This window comes from Macrobrachium rosenbergii, chromosome 20 (genome assembly GCF_040412425.1).
Source record: "Macrobrachium rosenbergii isolate ZJJX-2024 chromosome 20, ASM4041242v1, whole genome shotgun sequence".
Lineage (NCBI taxonomy): Eukaryota > Metazoa > Arthropoda > Malacostraca > Decapoda > Palaemonidae > Macrobrachium > Macrobrachium rosenbergii.
The window spans coordinates 20,687,501-20,705,500 of NC_089760.1; the positions used below are offsets into that span (position 1 = coordinate 20,687,501).

Genomic DNA, 18,000 nt, shown 5'->3' on the forward strand with positions numbered 1-18,000 from the left:
GTACATCGCAGAAGTCCTCGGTTATGTAGGTTTTCGCTTGGCATTTCTCTCTCTCTCTCTCTCTCTCTCTCTCTCTCTCTCTCTCTCTCTCTCTCTCTCTCTCTCCTTTATTTCATCTTATGTAATAGTAATATATTTTTTAATAGTTAAAGCACTACTAATGACTCGGAATAATGTAGGAAATTGTGTAACTACTGCCTTTTGAAAGGGTTTACACCTATTTTGAAATCCTGAAACTGAATTAGCCCCTTGCTAGTACTTGCTGGAGATTATATATATAGTACTGCTGGTCTAACGATTACCAAAGTTAAGCAACATTTGGCCTGATCAGTTCAGTGCTTGGGTGATGAAGTACCGAGATAATGCAGACACTGGCTGCACGTAATCCTCTGTAATATCTTTGGGGTAGGCGTGGGGGCAGCACCCTCATCCCTAAAGTACTTGCGGAAATCCAGAAGGCTAGTACTTTCGCGTGCCACCTCCTCTGAGGGGGAAAATGTCGTGTAAATGAAATAACATGAAAACAAGCAAATGCTTAAGCAAGCTCGAGACATTTGGTCGAGTCATAGGAATGTAATATGAAAAGTGTGTCAGTTGTATCACACGATGCAGTATCCTTGGAAATGAAAGAAATGAAGCATCTACACATTCCTTTTAGTTCATCTTTTATCCATAGGTATTTTAGTGGATATGCAACTTATATCTGACCTCGTTTTCTAGTGAGGCGGCTGCAGTTTGATTTCTGCAAGGCAGAGGTGTGTAGGCACGTTTCGAGAAAGCTCGTTTTGCCCCCAAGTTCCCTGGCAATTAATCGTGTGTGGTAGGTGGCATCGAGGTTGGAGACAGTTATTGTACTAGCAAACAAGTCCAAATACTTTTTATATACATACATATATATGTGTTTATGTATATGTATGTATGTATAAATGTGTGTGTGTAAGCATATGAACCATTGCAGTTACATTAATACATACTATATATAAAATATATGTACATATATGTATGAATGTATGTATCTGTGTATGAATGTATGTGTGTAAGCATATGAACCATTACAGTTACATATGGATTTTTTTTGTAACATTTGTTTTTCGTACCCACGCGCGAGGACACAAAAATAGTTTCACTTATTGATGATTTTATTTTATTCCTGTGTCAGAACATCTGGGACGAGGACCGATTTCGAATAACCTCTAAACTTCTAGTTCGTTATATAAATACGACTATGAAGAGATGCCTCAATGCAACCAGTCGAACGTTTATCTCCAAATAACCACTTAACACATTAAAGACTTAACATAAACGAAGAGACCTCATTCATTTTGTGGAACACGTCTGTTCCATATTATCTATCTGTAATTTTCGTGGCAGTCGGCAATTGTCCTTAGTTACATCATTTCAAAGCTTTGTTCTTGATAAAGTGGGACACCTTTTAATGAATAACTATATTTAGTAAAGCCCAATACACGACTAGATTTGACAGTGCGACCTACGAACGAACCAAGAAAAGCAGAGCATGAATTTTAGTTATTACTTTGTGAATTTTTTTGCAATTTCTTGACATGTTTCTTTTGAAATTGTTGACTGAATATTTTCCAAATTCATGAGTCAGATTTCCCCATGTTTTGACTGAATTTTCTCTAGATCTTTTGTCGGATTTCTTCCAAGTATATCAGATTTTTTACTAAATGCTCTCCAGATTGTTGTTCGTATTTTCACCAGACTTATGGAAAAATTATTTTAAATACTTGGCAGTTTTCTCTAGCTATTAACTTAGTGTTCTTTAGATTCATAAATGAAGTTTTCCAAATTCTTAGTGTAATTGTCTACAAATTCTTATGTGGAGGTTCTTCTATTTATTAATTATATGTTTTCAAATAATTGGGCAAATTTTTTTTTCCAAACTCTTGGTTGAATTTTGTACCAGCATTTGACTGAATTTTCTCTTTTTTTTCTGTGAATTATATACAAGTTTTTTGGGGGGTATTTACTCGAAATTTTAAAAAATTAAGGAAGTTAATGGGATTGAGTCTGTACAAAGGAATCTTTCACGATTTCCGAGCTGGATTTTACTTGGATATTAACGCGTCGTGTGCTGTGGATATCAAATTAAATTAATTTGTTACAACTGCTCATTGTATCGGAGCTGAAAGCAGAATGATAAGTAATTAAACGAACGAACACACAAATTGAACTAAAATAATAATAATAATAATAATAATAATAATAATAATAATAATAATGTCATCAAAATCGAAGGCAATGAGGAAACGGACTTTATAAACGTAAGTGTAAACTGCTGATCTAAGCATCCTATCCTTGGCAACATCTTGGTAAGGCCAGTGTACACATAACCAAACAGTTCGTAGGCCCGTGCGTACGCGCACGCACGCTCTGGAGCGTTTATTGGTGCAAACATGGATGTGTTTTCAAATGTTATTGTAAAGGCGCTGAAAAGGCTCCCGAGGATAAGGCTCACCATCTTTTTGTGGAATGGCAGTGAGGGGGTTAGCGGACTCCGGTTCAGAAGAAGGGGAAAAGGGTTGGAGTAATGTTTCTCGCAAATCGACTTTGTTTCGGGATATATTGTTAACATATATTGATGGTTGTATTTAGTGCGACTCTTAGGAAGGAAGGAAGCCGGGTTGACCGGTTATGGACTCATGTGCTGATCGGTTACATTGACGAAGAGACAGTCGCTTTTCTCACAAATTTTAAAAGATAATATGTTGGAATGGCGTGTGAAGAAGTTTATTATGTTTACTTGCCGTCTCTCTCTCTCTCTCTCTCTCTCTCTCTCTCTCTCTCTCTCTCTCTCTCTCTCTTTGAGAAGCCTCACTGCTCTTCACCCCCTGCCCTTCAACAGCAAGAGCAGAAACGATGGTTGTATTTCATGAAGGGATTAGAGAAGTAGACAACCCACTTCGCTGGCAACACCACACGCGAGTTACCAACGCGTCCAATTTACTGCAAGGGAGAATCTGTGTGGCACTAGAGACCCTCACCTTAGCCTGTGCCAGTGTTTACTAGCTGTGGCTGGAGAGCCCCATTTACCGACAATCGCCCCGCGCTAACTATTAGTTTTCTGTAGTCGGGAGAGAGAGATAAGACGCTAGATAAATCAAAACAGTGGCGCAGAAGCGAGTTTTCCTTCTGGATCGGCGGAAAAGCGAGTTCCCTTCTGATTAGAGGTGTGTTGTAAAGTGCAGTTAATTGGGTGTGATAATTGTGGCAGTAGCCAACGTCAGAAAAGTATATGAGTATTGGGTGAAATAGAGAGCTCCGAAGTGCTGGTAAGCTTAGTGTTTGTGTCCGTGCGAAAGGGAAAGTGCGATAAATATGAAATGGAGTTTTGTAAAGGGATGGAGATTTCCGTTAGGCCGTCCTCTCGATCTCGCTGACGACAGTTTTCTGTGGGTGAATTAGAGGAAGAGAAGAAAAAAGCAGTTACTGTGAGGGATGATATCTAGAGCAGATGAAGTGGTTTGATTGATGGTCATATCTTTTTACGATTTAAAATTTATATTAATGTTGAAAGGACTCATCTGAATTTGGAAACAGTATTCTGAGTGATACGTATCCGTATGAGCAAAGCGCGTCTAACAACGAATTTTGTTTGTTATTTTAAATCACTGATAAATCATGACAAAAACAGCCTGAAAGAGTACATGAAAAAGGATAACAGAGAAAATGAAAGAAAACACTCCACGGCCAATCGTATTTGATATTGATTCTCTTTTTCTTATATCTCGAGTGTCTTCGTCCCTCACGCAATTTATGGCTTTGTTTATGCGTCACTCAGAATTTATTTGCAGAATGGATGGAGCCACGATGAGCTAATACTGATTCTAAAACTTGTCCAGTGTTGCTTGCGGTGGTGATCAAATATTTACGTTTTGGTCACAGTTCTTGGAGTGACGTCATCAGGCGGATGCTTCTGTCCCAGAATTCCGGAAATCCAGTGCATTGTGGCCCCCCTTTCCCATTTAGTGTTGCTTTTGCTATTTATTTTAATGTACCTTAGCGTCTGTGGTGTGATTCGAGCACGTTTTCATTCTGCTGGAATGTGTACAGTTTGATGCATAGTACGATGAATATGTGTTAGGAAGTGTGCAATTGGTGTGTACTACTTTCATGTCATAATTTTTTGTGTTAACATGCAAGTGTTGTAATGAATTTAGTTCTGTTGTGTTTTTACTGTAAAGGATACCTTTAGTATATGCTCAGTCACGTAAGTATACCATGCTAATTATTACTACATGGAAAATATTTGCAGGGGGCTATAGACAGTGATGTACCAGACCACCATCCCAATTAGCCTACATAGTGAGTAGAAATGGGTGATTGCCTGGTGAAGATGGGTACTTTGTGAATAACGATGTGCGACTTTTGGATGTGAGGGAAATAAAAAAAAGATGACATTGTGATATATATATATATATATATATATATATATATATATATATATATATATATATATATATATATATATATATATATATACATACGTGTGGAACAGAAATAAATTTCTGACTCACATCAGGATCGAACCCAGGTCTTTCAATTGAAAGACATGGGTTCGGTCCTGATGTGAGTCAAATTTATATATATACACATACGTACATACTTATACATATATATATATATATATATATATATATATATATATATATATATATATATATATATATATATATATATATATATAATATATATATATATATATATATATATATATATATATATATATATATATGTATTATATAAATATGTGTGTATTTATATGTTAGCAATACAACCAGCCTAGACGATAGTTCATCAGATTCCTTTCCTTGGGTCAAGCCAGCTTATCAAAGCCATAGAGAACTTGGAAAATAAATACAGTTAAATTATGCGGTCATAATATAGCAGAAGGGTCTAGCAGGCACCTTTCTCTTACGATGTACTTTATTTTCTTCTTTCATCTCTTTCACCCAGGCGAACGACTGTCTTTCTCCTAAGCCTTTCGAGCTTAAAAGAAGTTACGAAAGGCTTGAGCTTTGTGAGGGATTAGTAAAGTATAAATTCTTTAGTAGCGTAATTTAGAGATGAAGACCTTTGATATTAAATGTCACGAGGGAAAAGATGAAAAACAAAATGAGTTTGAGACGTTTCTATTCGGGATCAGTGACCTCATTGTTTTCGCGTTGTTATGTGATGTCTGTTGCCTTTCGTAGTTGCTTTATTTCTTTTTCATTTCTTTATTTGGATGAGTACATCTATATTCGCATACACACATATATGTTTGTGTATGAATACAAGTGTGTGTTTGTGTGTAAATACTTTCATGTGTGTTTGTGTACGATAGGCATTGATTCTGAGTTTGCCTGTTAATGCAAATATAACAAGATGTGTTTTGAATATGTGGAAAGATAACACTTTTGTTTATAAAGGCACATGAATGTAAATATATACTCAGTAATGGACAGGATGTTTTATGTGTATACATAGTATGCGCACAAGTAAGAAAGTGAACTTGGAGAATGAGTATGCTAAAATCATCGTGTAAGGAAATGTCCTATATATTTGGATATGTGCGAGAATTCTGCTCGACTTACTCATAACTATCTTGATAAATGATTTAGCTAAAGGAGTCTCTCTTGGCTCACATACTAAATAAAGTTCTAATGTCATAAGGCATTTATCATCGCCAGGAAAGGTCGTGGAGTTTTTTTTTATTTGGATGGATTTTACGACGTTCTTTTTTCTTATTAACGAGACCTTTGCATAATTTAGTTGAGGACCCTTTTTTCAAGGCTACAGTTTGTTCTTTTGTTTTTTGTTTCTGATTTTCGTTTAAGTGTTTGCATCTTTGGAATAAAGATAAGTGATAGGTAGTTTTTTTTTTATGTTATAGGTGATAAGCAACTGTTTTGTCCATATAAAATCCATCGTTGTCTCATACGTTTTTAAAGATGATAAGGAAAGGAACAAGAATTTACGTTGACTTTAAAGTAAGTCATGAAGTGGTATAGTGAAAGACCAAAACGCTCTACTGAAATTGCTTTGCAGATAAGGAACTTATGATTTTTCTCCTTTATTTGTGATAGGAAGTATCCAAAAATTCCAGACAAAACGTTTGCCTGTAATAATTGTATATGGAACAGAACATTTACGTATATTTTTAGCATCAGAGTATAAACAGATTTCTTTGTTTCACAGCATTTAGAGATTCGGGGCAACAGGACCCGGATGCAGCGAAGTAAGGTTTTTGCTCTTTTTCAGTGTGTTTTATTTTATCTCTTAGTTCCTATTTTCCTTTATCTCTCCTATTTTGAATTGTTATCCCAGATTATTTTTCCTTATCGGTCTGGTCTTTTTTACAAGGTCTGCCTATTTTTGTTTAGTTATTTGTCTGATATTATTCGTATTTTTTTCTCTGAGGGTGAATCAGCATTTTAGCGTACTGACTATGACCATGAGTCATCGGCACATTCGTTTTATCTCTGATACTGTCAACCTCGCAAGGGTAGAATGGAAGCAGGAACGCAACAGTACCCAAATCGGGGGACAGGAAAACGAGAGACTAATATTCTGAGAGATTGGTAAAGAAGTAGCAGACCTTTTTGTTATTTTTAGAAAGCACAGCAGTCCGGGTCAGACCTCTGTAATTTGCTAATAGATTTGAAGAAATACCGAAACGCTGAAATGCTCAATCATTTACATTCGGTGTATGAGAGAGAGAGAGAGAGAGAGAGAGAGAGAGAGAGAGAGAGAGAGAGAGAGAGAGAGAGAAATGATGCTGGCTTCCCGTTGTTTATTTATTCTTTGTTTATTTGTTTTTTGCTCTCCTCCGACCTTGGTTCGGGGTTAATCGAGAGAGTATCATGCACGCATGCTCTTAAGCCTCGGACTTGAGAGTCATCTGAGGTTTTAAAAAATACTCACATAACTAAATATCTGTTTGTTTCAGTGTGTGCCACACGGACAGACATTATTGCACACAGACTTTACAAATATATATATGTATACAGTATATATATTATATATATATATATATCATATAAACACTTAGAAGTATTCGAAGTGTAAAGTATGGGGACAAAGATGAAGCTGAATCTCTTCTCGTTTAAATGCCAAGTATAAGACGTAGATGTTGGTAAAAGAAAGAAAGAAAATACACACAATCATAGACGCATACAATCACACGGACACATATATGTATATTATACATGTATATATAATGTATATATACTGTATGTATGTATGTACGTGTATATATACATACAGTATATATAATATATATACTGTATGTATGGATGTATATATATATATATATATATATATATATATATATATATATATATATATATATATATATATATATATATATATAGTATATATATATCAAGAAATCAAGAAATTCATTCTCTCTCTCTCTCTCTCTCTCTCTCTCTCTCTCTCTCTCTCTCTCTCTCTCTCTCTGTGAGAAGGTAGTACGGTTAAGTAATCATGATGAGTCTTAACATCGCTCATTTTCTTTTTTCTCAAGATTTCCCGACGTTTCTCCGCTCGAGGCGGACCTAATAGAGGTTGATTTGCTGAATGAGGTGAACTACGAGATATGACCTCCGCTCATGTCTACTACGAGCTAGAAATGAGACACCAGATTGAGTCTCTCTCTCTCTCTCTCTCTCTCTCTCTCTCTCTCTCTCTCTCTCTCTCTCTCTCTCTCGTTTCATAACTTGCAGAGTTTCCTTTACAGACGCACGTGTATGTGTGAGGATGATGAACATAAATAGGATAAGAAATTATGTTATGTAACCGTCACGCAAGTGAAAATGACACGGATCAGGTCCACAACTTCTAGTTATGGTTTGTCCGAATCCCAGTAACTACAGTACTTCATGCTTTTCTAATCATGTGTTTGAATTATTCATTTGTTGAATAATTCAAACAGATCATTTGCATTGCTTCTTGAAAGGTTGACTAAAAATCATCCCGTTAGATTGGTAACCCTTCCCTTGTCACTTTCTCTATTTTCTTTATCTGTACTTTCCTATATTTTATTATCTGTATTTTCCTATATTTTGTGTATCTGCACTTAGAGCTGTCCTTAGTTAACATCATTTATGGATACTCTGTCGGTCAGAGTTCTGTTGAAGCCAAATATAATCTCTACTCCTTTCGATAACTAGGTAATAAATACCCATCAGACCACCATTTCCTGTTTTTAATTAATATTACCCAGGAGGTCTCGGCTTGCTGATTTTGATAGCTTTCTCTTTCCCTGTAGTATATAGATTTGGAACCTTCTTTGTGTTTCTAATTTGTCTTAGAAAGGCCAGGTCTGTCGTCTTGTCTCCATTGTTTTGTAGTTTGACAGTGGCACCACTGGATTTGTGCACACACAGACACACACACATATACTGTATGTGTGTGTGTGTGTGTGACTTTACGCATGTACATTCTGTAATCTCATTGTGAAAACTAGCGACATCATAGAATGACAGGGTATGTATATAATTAAAGGGACATTGTATTTTCGGCTTGCATTAACGTAATACCTACGTTTGTACAATCATGTTAGTATTGCTCTTGACAATGTCTGTATGATGTAGTCAGTGCAGTGCGTGGAATTGTCATTTCAGTTATGCGTAGAATTTTTGGGCTGCGTCTACATATGGGAATTTTTTTTTTCTAAACTGGCCTGTCTTAAACAGCAAGTTTTCCTTGACAATGATAATGATGGTGTTCACTACAGTAGGAATGTAAATGCAAGAGAAGAACTGTTTTACACTAAGCTACATTGTCGGTTGCTGCCGTTGCGTTTGCTACTCATTCTTTATGTTGCATCACTTTACCTTTATAGAAACTCATCAACATTAACGACAACAGCAGCAACAGGAAAGTGGTCAAGGAACCGACGAGTGGTGACAGGGATTGTAGAAACAAGAAGGCACATCGTGAGCACCCTTGTCCCTCCCCTACCCCATCCCCCCGACTCAAATTCCCCTACGTTAGGGTTGCATCTGACAGTCCCTATTGAAGAGGCCGCATCCCAAACGCACTGTTATGAAAAGGAAACTGGTACGAACTGGAATTAATTCAAAGAATCCCTCCCTGTCCTCCCCACCACCCTCATCAGAGGTTGGGGGGGGGGGCGATGTCGCTGACCCTTCCGGGACCCGTAGACCTTTGGGGAAAATACTCGGAGGCCAAGTTGCTATTTAGCTAACGTTTACATTGATTGCGCGTATGTCTGTATGTATGTGTGAATGTGAATATAATTTTTTTTGTAAAGCTGTATGTGAACGCATCTATGAAGTTATTGTAATTACGTATTTAAATAATTAGATTTTTAATATATATTGTTTGTCTACATACATACTGTACAAGAAACGAAACATACACGCATACATATGTGTATATTCCGTTATACCGCGTGAACATAAAGAAAACAGAAATAAAAAACTTTTAAGTTTTATTCTTCTACAGGACTATTTGTCTTGTTTCGTCTAATTTTTACTATTTTTCTTTATTCTTAAACTGAATTTAATCTGTATCCTAGTGATCAAAAGTATGTATTTGTTTTCTTTTTTTATTGTTTTAAGCCTGGTTTAATTGGAAACCTCAGGAGTTTAAGCTATACATCAGCTGTAGCAATGCTACAGCATTCTGTAAGTGTGAAGGTAAAATTGTAGATGTGTAATACAGTTAATAAAGCTGAAGGGAGCAGCCTTTTCTTTTGAAGAGCGGAGATCAGGCCAGAAATTCAGCAGAATGGAAATTGTTTTTTTGGGGGTGTTGTGAACAGTTGTTGATGGTAGTGTTGGCTAACGACCACAATACCTTGCAGTATAAGACCAGGTTAGAGCAATTATTTTCCTCGTAGAACAGGAAAACTTTTGTTTCGAAGTAAACAAGTTCAGTGATTCATAGCAGATATAAAAGCGACTTTAATTGCAGTAGAAATAGAAGCAGGAAACACTTACAGGCAAGTTTCATTGGCCAGATGGCCAAAGAGCAGTATTAGTGTGATAAGTTAATCGAGGGGAAGGAAGTTTTATCGAGGAGACAGGATTTAACAGTATACTAATTCTTATTTGTTGCTCATTAGGGTTGCTTTATTGTTTCTTTGAAACTATGATTAGATATTTAATCTTTTTAGGAGTATATTGTAATTAAGAACGTGGGAAAAAAACAAGCGATTTGTTTTGATTTTTATCTGTTTACATACAAACAGTATGTGTAAACTGGATTCTTTGGTTACCAGTTATTGTTGAATGACAAGATGTGGAGAAAACGTTCGCTTCAGAAGTTTTCAGTAGAGGATTGTGAATGCAAAATAAGGTTCACTTTATAAGGCTTGTGAATGCACGAAAAGAAATCCATGTTGTAAAATGAGAGTTCCCTTATCAGACAGCCAAAATTCATGTAGAATTTATAGATCTGTTGTTTATTAGGCTTAAACTTGAATGGTGGGGATTACTGTTGAAGACGTCATTGGAGTTAAAAACATCTTTGCACTATTGCAGAGTGCAGAAAATGTTCTAAAAAAAAAAAGTCCACTTCAAAAAGTATAAAAGAAATGTAGTATGTTAATCGTATGTAATCTGATAAGTGAGGAGTGGATTCTGATTCCATATGTAAAATATCATCTGTATTTGCGTCTTGTTCGTTATAAACCTTGTTACATGCTTTGTTTATTTTATTTATAATCCCGTAAAGACTTCACTCTGACAGATGGTTTTAGCTTTTTTTTTTTCAGCAGACAACAGTTCTAAAAATGCAAAGTACCCTAGGTATATTGTTTTTACCCTTTAATCCTGGTGGAGAGAGATGGCACACAGTACTAATTAGATGGGATACTTTAGCTTTCCTTAGGCGGTGACCAGAGCTTGTCTCGACTAATAAGAGCTGTGACAACGAATTCAGTAGAGTGATTTTATGTGTTTCACCCGTAAAAAAAGAATAATAATAGTAATGATAATAGTTCAGGTAGTTGTCCGGGGACGGTGGCAGGTTTCCGTGTAGTTGATGCTTCAGTCGCAAGTTTGTTCTTTCGAGAATCTCATTGTAAAACGAAATTATTAAATGAATGTACTTAAGTAATTTTTATTTATCATTTTGTAGGTTTTGGCTTCATATTATGCGAGAAAGAGAGAGATTCGGGTTTTAGTTTTCTGGAGTATTTGTAAATTACGTTTAATTTACAAAGTTTACATCTTTAGTAAAATTCATGCTTATCTGTTAGACTTCCTTGTTTTATTGTTTCTGTCCTGGTTGATGAAGTGAACTAAAAATAAAGGTTTGCAGTCAGTCTGTAGCGGCAGGTTTTACGCAAGAGACATTTGTCTCACAGTAAAAACTTGAGAGAAAACTCATGTCCTTCGATTTAGAAGGAGCAATAAAAGATTGGAATGAAAAACGTGTCTTCTTAGCAAAAATTTTAACTGTGGACCCAGACACCTCGGAAAAGATACTAAACGATAAACAGTGGTTCATTCAGCATTAGACTGAGCGGTAGAAAATTAGTTTTTCATCGAGAGACTAAATCGTCAAAATAAGATGTTCATGACAACAAACTGAGCAGTAAAATCGAATGCTATTGGAAGGGAACTATTAAGTAACGAGTAAAAATCCAATCCCGATTTATTAAGAGATTGCTTAGTGAGACCTGTATATTTTCTTTATGCACCAAATACCTCCATACGCAGGGATTTGGAGGAGTCTTGATAAAACTTGCATATGCTGCTGTTTGTGTCCCACAAAATGGTTGCCGCATCTCTGGATATGATCTAGGATTTTTCGTAAATAAATACTCTACATCTAATAATGCATGGTTGTAAATGCGAGCAGGTTTGTTATCGCATCAAATAAGTGCTTTCATAATGATTGGTTCCCGAAGTTCCATGTCAATTGACAAATGTTTGATATTTTACCAACGGTCTTTTGAAATTTGACCAGCTCTTTGAGCATCACTGAAACATAATATTGTTGTACTCAGGAACCTAGAAGATTTTCACTGATGAGCGCAAAAAGATGAAATGTGCGCACTAATTAATTTTTCCCACTTTTGAATCATGTATCCATGCTCGTTTTGTAGCAAACTTAACTTATTAGATTAGGGGATGGAAGATTGGCTGCTGTCCAGATCTCTCACTCTCCAATATTAGTAATGACTTACAACCTCTTTAAGCTCCATTTTAGAATCTATTTAGATTAATCAGGATATAAACCCTTAATGCAGATGGTTCCTCATGATTTGCTCAATGGTGCGTGAGCTGCCAGAAATGTTGATGGCTACAACCTTGAATTTCCGTGGTTTGGGAAATCCAGACTACGACATTTTGAGAAACCATATTTAGCTTACAGGGAAAGGAATGAACTTCCTCGTTTCTTACAGAAGAAATGAAGCTAGGGTCCAGGTGGTTAATTTTAATACCCGTAATGCTGTTGTAGTTAATCGTTTGCACATAACACTCTTGATGACCAGTGACATTTATTTTAGGTCTGTCAGGAAATTTTATATGATTTAGTTCTGGTTTTATGGTCATCTGATTTTCCTATGACGCTTGAGGTGTTTGTTTATATTGGTAATGAGAATGATAACAATGAAAATATTGAAATACTGTAGATTTATTCAAAGACAAATTGTTTCTAGCAAAGAGACCTTGAGAGCATGGCGTTTAAATGCATAGTCATTGAGAAAAAATCTTGTAATTTGATCACTTTTAGAACCAGAACATTAAATCAGTGCTTTTAATGAGACTTACAATGACTCAGCACCTCGTCATATCTCAGACTAAATCTGAGAATGAATAAGACGATGGTTGTTATATGATTATACATTTTACCTGGCCTTTATATGTTGTATGTATTATGTTTACTGAGAAGCCTTATTGTATGCATCAAAGTGCTGAAAGACTCTACTGTTAATTTGAGGAGACAATGATTATTCCATGTTCAAATATTATTTTTCTTTGGGTTTTGTTTAGCTTGGCTTATGCCAGCACTGATTATTATTCGGCGATCAGACCGTATTTTCGTGAAATCGATTGTGAATCGCACAGATGATATATCCAAATGTCATTCAAAATCATAGTTACCCTTGCAAAAGATTCTCTTGCATGCAACAACAATCCTACTTACATGTTTTCGTGCTGGTGTTTTCAAGCGTCAGCTTAGCTCATTATTAAGGAGGATAAATTATCATAAGAATACTCTTTTAGCAACAGAAGCAAGATCAGCTTGTATTATAGTCTATTTTAGTTCGCTAAATTATTGTTATTGTGTGTAAGTGTAAGAAGTAGCAATTGCAGTGTCGTATTCTTATATTCGGTTGCTGGAATAGTAATGGCATTTTCATTATTATTACTAATGTAATATTTGTAGTGGCGGTTAGTACAGAAAACTACACGAAACTTTACCCATGGATATATAATCTTAAGTTTGCGGTACACCAAGTTGGCGCATACTCCAAGTTTAACGCTACTCTGAGAAACTCTCGACTTCCTTTCGATATTGTTTAGCTCTCAAGATTAATGTTTGTTTACGGCAAAGAATTTTTTCCTCCTTTGCTGCCGAGAATGTTAAGAGAAAGTACAGTGAGAAATTCCTAACTTTTTCTTTTTTTTTGGATAGTGGGGGAAGGGGGTGGGGGTGGTGTGGTGAAGGGAAGTAAATAAACAAGGGGTTTTTGGAGGTCACTAGAAGCAGGGAGCCAAGTGCAATAAGAGCACTTTACTTTTATTTTTTCCTCTACTTTTAATTTTTTTTTTAGTTAAAATGAAAATAGAGACAAAGTAAAATATAAAAAAATTGTTACTTATAATTACTTAAATCAAGCTCTGGAGTCAAGTAAAAATTTAAAAATTGTTACTTGTGATTACTCGAATCAAGCAAGAAATTTATTGAAGGCCTCTTTGAAGTGGCGATAAACCGCCTCTTAAAAAAGGACATAAATGATTCCCCGTTCTAGAAGTGGATGATATGAAGAACTGATTAAATGGGAAGATGATTACTGGTGCAGAATTTGAAAAAAAGTGGAATATAGTATGGGGTAGTCAACATGTTAATGAAATCTAGTTAAAAGTGTTGTGAGCCATGGAATGTAAGTCTTTTTTTAAATCAACTGTAGCGTCTGTTTCCAATCAAAGTAAGCATATTAACCAAATTGTATTCATTGCACATACGTATTATATATATGTTTGTCTATATAATATGTATTATATATATATATATATATATATATATATATATATATATATATATATATATTATATACTGTATATATATTTATTGAGGCGAGAGAGAGCAAGGAACACAGGAATTTGCCCTGTAGGGGAAACTGGAAAGGTGAATTAAGTTAAATGGAAAGAATGTGGAACAACCGTCTGCTGTCATTGATCTGTTATCGCTGTGTGGTCTCTGATGCCTTTGATTTTATATGTTTGATAGTTTGCAGATCCTTGATACTACGTTGATAAGGGAAGAGTATCCAAGGGACAGATTAGTTTATTAGCAAAAATGTTTCTCAGTTGTATTGGCAAGAAAGTTTAGTCGCATAAATAAAACGTAATAAACTTTTTGAAAATCTGTTTTGAATTGATGAAGCAGGAACCCATCAATAACGATGCTGTTTGCTCCCAAACTCGATTAGCACTAACCCGTGTTTCATATGGTGGAATGACCTGTGCTTGGTAACTTCTAATAACGATGGCATCGCCGATCCTGCTTTCCCTAAATAATATTAGAGCATACGTTTTCCTTGCTCACAACTTGTCTACTTCACGTACTTCATAATATTTTGATGAAACAAGACTTTTTTTTTTTAGAAATACATTAATTTCAATGACTTGTGCATTTTTGTAACAGATGACATTTTTAGTGTGACACAAGTTCCTGTTAATAGATAGATTATTAGACTTCCCCCAACGTGCTTCCTTTTCTTGCTTGGGAAAGTTTGTAACAGAGCGAAATTTTTTAGAAGTCCTTGAAAATTTAAATGAAAATTAGAATTCTGCATGTTGTATATGTATTTATTGTGTCGGTGTTGTTTTGACACCGTCCGTAATTTTACTAATCAGCATTAATCACGTAAGTTATTTAATTAATGTTTATAGATTGCGAGAGTTATTTTGAACTGCGTATTTATATTGAAGACCATCTTTAAGCAATAGAAAATCTGTTCGACAGCTGTTATAGCGTTATTTTTCCTCACTGCATTGCTTAATGTGATGTCCCATGCACTTCTTTAAAGCTAAAGATTGGGCATGTTTTATTTATTTCACAATTGGGTTTTCCTAACTTGATTTGCTCATCAAAAATGCATTGCCTGGGAGTAACTATGGCTCAAAATACTCCCAGGCTTCATAGCCAGGTATGTAGAATGTGTTTCGAGGTAACACCTTTTCAGATAGGGGGTTGGTTTCATTTTTAAAACAGTTTTATGAGGAAACACGTCAATGTACGAGCCAGAAGCTTTTTCACCTTTCTGTCCCGTTAAAAGTCAGGGAAATTAAGAGAATACATCAGCTGTATACTGTGTTTTGGTTAAATTCCAATCCATATTTATTTGACTTTATTCAATTATCCATTTTTCGTAAAAAAATCGTTGCCTCATGCCCTTGACTTGGCATGGAACCGTATACCTTATCGTTAATTAAAATCCAATGTGGACAATGTGCGAGTGAATGTGTGCGTGTGTGAGTGTAGCTATGTGCAAAACCATGAGTATTTTCTTGAAACTGGTACTGTTGCATTTCAGAGTAATATAAATGTTGGTTTCCTACTTGAATGATTTATAGATTACATTATTTTGTCAGTCTATTTACAGTGAAAAAATTTGCTAGCTATAAGGGTAAACATTTCTTACTCTACGGTCCTCTAAAGATATACGGGAATTCAAAAGGGATGTAAGTTAGTGGCTGCACTTATGTTATGTTATATATATATATATATATATATATATATATATATATATATATATATATATATATATATATATATATATATGTATATATATACACAGTATATATATGTGTGTGTGTGTGTGTATATATATATATATATATATATATATATATATATTGTGTGTGTGTGTGTACACATACGTCTCAAACAAAAAAGTCCCGTATTAACATGTATGTATCATCCCATGGTAATATTTGTATACCTTATGAACTCGATTTTGAGTTTATTGTTGTCCTGGGGATTGTGTGATTTTACTGGATTATTATACAGCTTGAATATTTATGCATGAATCTTTGAGGAGGACTAGTGATAGCTTTCAAAAAGATTAGGATTGAACACTTGATTAAGACTTGATTATTCTCAGGTATTAAGGGATTTCATGTTCCTTTGTTTGAATACGATGAAGATCAGGAATATAAAGAAATAAAAAGATAACAAAATTATTCTACGGAAAAGACTGATTCACATAAGACTGTTACATTTACTGTCTGTGATGTAATGATCATTATGTTGTTCTTGTTGTTGTCGTTATGGCGTCTGTTAGGAAATTTAGTCAAGGATACGTTAATATTTCGCTCGCTCCGTCACATACACTCAAACCCCAAATACCCAACAATGGCAGCCTGTTGGGTACTAGTCATGATCTGACATTATTATTATATCATCTTTTTTTTTATTTTTGTCGAGGAAAAGCTACTAGAGTCATGTGAACGCAGTTATCAATTGCATTGTTATTTTCTGTTTATGTGTGTATAATGTGTGTGTTTGTGTGTGTGTGTATATATATATACATATATATATATATTACACACATGTATGTGTGTATGTATATGTATATATATATATATATATATATATATATATATATATATATATATATATATATATATATATATATATATGAAAGATAATGTACTACATGTTCAGTTAGCCTGTATCCCTTGTAAAAAGTGTCTCCAGAGAATAAGCAAGAGAAATGTATCTTGTCACATTGATTCTTTAACTAGTGAACCAAGGATTAACCCCATAGGCTATGGATAAAATTTTTACAACTTTAGTCATTTCATATATACACACTGTTCGCGCAGGGTAACTCATCTACACCGTCTGTCAAACATTTTTCCTGCCTTCTCGTTTCCTTCCTACCAAAACTAGAATTGTACAATCTTTTCACTACTTAATTATTCTTCATTCTCTTTACTGGACTAGGCCAAACCAAAACACGCTTGATTCATCTTTTCATTTGTGTAGACACTTCTGTCACATCTTGAGATTCCCAAATTCTTCATTCTTTTAAATCTTCTTCCTTCTGCCTATACAACTGCTCTGTTTGGTTTCAACCCCTTGTAACTGAACTCTTCACTGTTATGGAGATTTCCCTTAAATACGTTCCATCTATGGTTTTATACACACTCCTCTTTTCTTCTTCCTCATTTGCGTTGAACATAGTACCTACGCTTTACTTGTTCTCTAACTTATCTCTTCCCCCTATTTTACCTTCATCTATTACCCCCAGTATCTTTCTATCCTAATTCTCTATCCTAATTCTTCTACCATTCATGTCAATAATTATTGTTCCTTCTTCTAGGTTTCTATTTCAGTTTGATTTTCGTATAGTTACTTCTAACGCCTTCACGTCTCTGTGGTTTCTCTGTACTGTCTCTAATCAACACCGTATCATTGCAAACATCTCCCTCTTGACACTACATTCCTGGAATTTTTCTGATCTCATGCCTTTGCATCTACATCGCTACATTCATAACGGTATTAAACGCCATGGCGACACACAAAGACCCTTGAAGGAGGCGAACTTCAAGCCCCACATCACATGTCACGCACTTGTCTACAAATTCGAACACACTCTCTGCTTTCATCATAGATACTTTAATAACTTCAATTAAATTGCTTCCCGCACCAGCACAGCATCTAAACCCTCCACACTGCATCTCCAGAAATTCTGTCTGAAGTTTTTCTTCGTCTGTGTCACTACGGTTCCTTAACTGTCAAGCATCTCATACAGCGGCTTCATAACAAGCACTTGAT

General features: G+C 35.2%; 1 protein-coding gene across 8 annotated transcripts in view; it reads left to right on the forward strand.

The window, feature by feature from the left end:
- Nucleotides 1-18,000, forward strand: part of Lmpt (Limpet) — a 586,877-nt gene that overhangs the window by 172,034 nt on the left and 396,843 nt on the right. The window contains exon 1 of one of the 8 annotated variants that reach the window (XM_067122162.1): nucleotides 2,984-3,191. The exons of 6 other annotated variants lie outside the window; for them this stretch is intronic. The gene's annotated coding sequence lies outside the window, so the exon portion shown is untranslated. Of the gene's footprint in view, nucleotides 1-2,983; nucleotides 3,294-18,000 lie in introns of those variants that run through there. One more of the 8 variants, XM_067122163.1, reaches the window with a different exon arrangement.